Here is a 456-nt window from a genome sequence, read left to right as displayed (position 1 = left end):
AATTACCGTAATAGGATTTCCCACCCTCTTAACACTGTCACAGTGGTGATCAAGTTTCCACACATGAACTTTTGGGGGACACATTTAACCCATAGCAGCGAGTGAGCCCTGCAGATGTGAGGGAAGGGTGGGAAGGCTGCTGTAGGTATCAGCCACCGCAGTGTGAAGGCCCGAAGGCAGAGGCATGTCTCCTTGTTCAAGGAACAGCCCAGTAGCCAGTGTGGCAGAAGCCAAGTGAAGGAGGGTGAGAGGAATAGGCACAAGGTCTAAATTTACCCCATGAACCACAGGCTCCTCGGAAAGTGAGACAACAGAGAAATATAACTAGTACTATGGTGTAGTAATGCCAAGCTTACTGGTGATTATTTCATTCATCTGTATTAATCATTCACTCCTTGAACTGAGCAGCAGTAAAAAAGATAGCATATTAATATGATATTCAACTAGTACTTGACA

The sequence above is a fragment of the Galeopterus variegatus genome, unplaced genomic scaffold (assembly GCF_000696425.1).
Source record: "Galeopterus variegatus unplaced genomic scaffold, G_variegatus-3.0.2 Scaffold1849, whole genome shotgun sequence".
Lineage (NCBI taxonomy): Eukaryota > Metazoa > Chordata > Mammalia > Dermoptera > Cynocephalidae > Galeopterus > Galeopterus variegatus.
The sequence above is the reverse complement of the archived record's forward strand: the minus strand, read 5'-3'. Positions refer to the sequence as shown.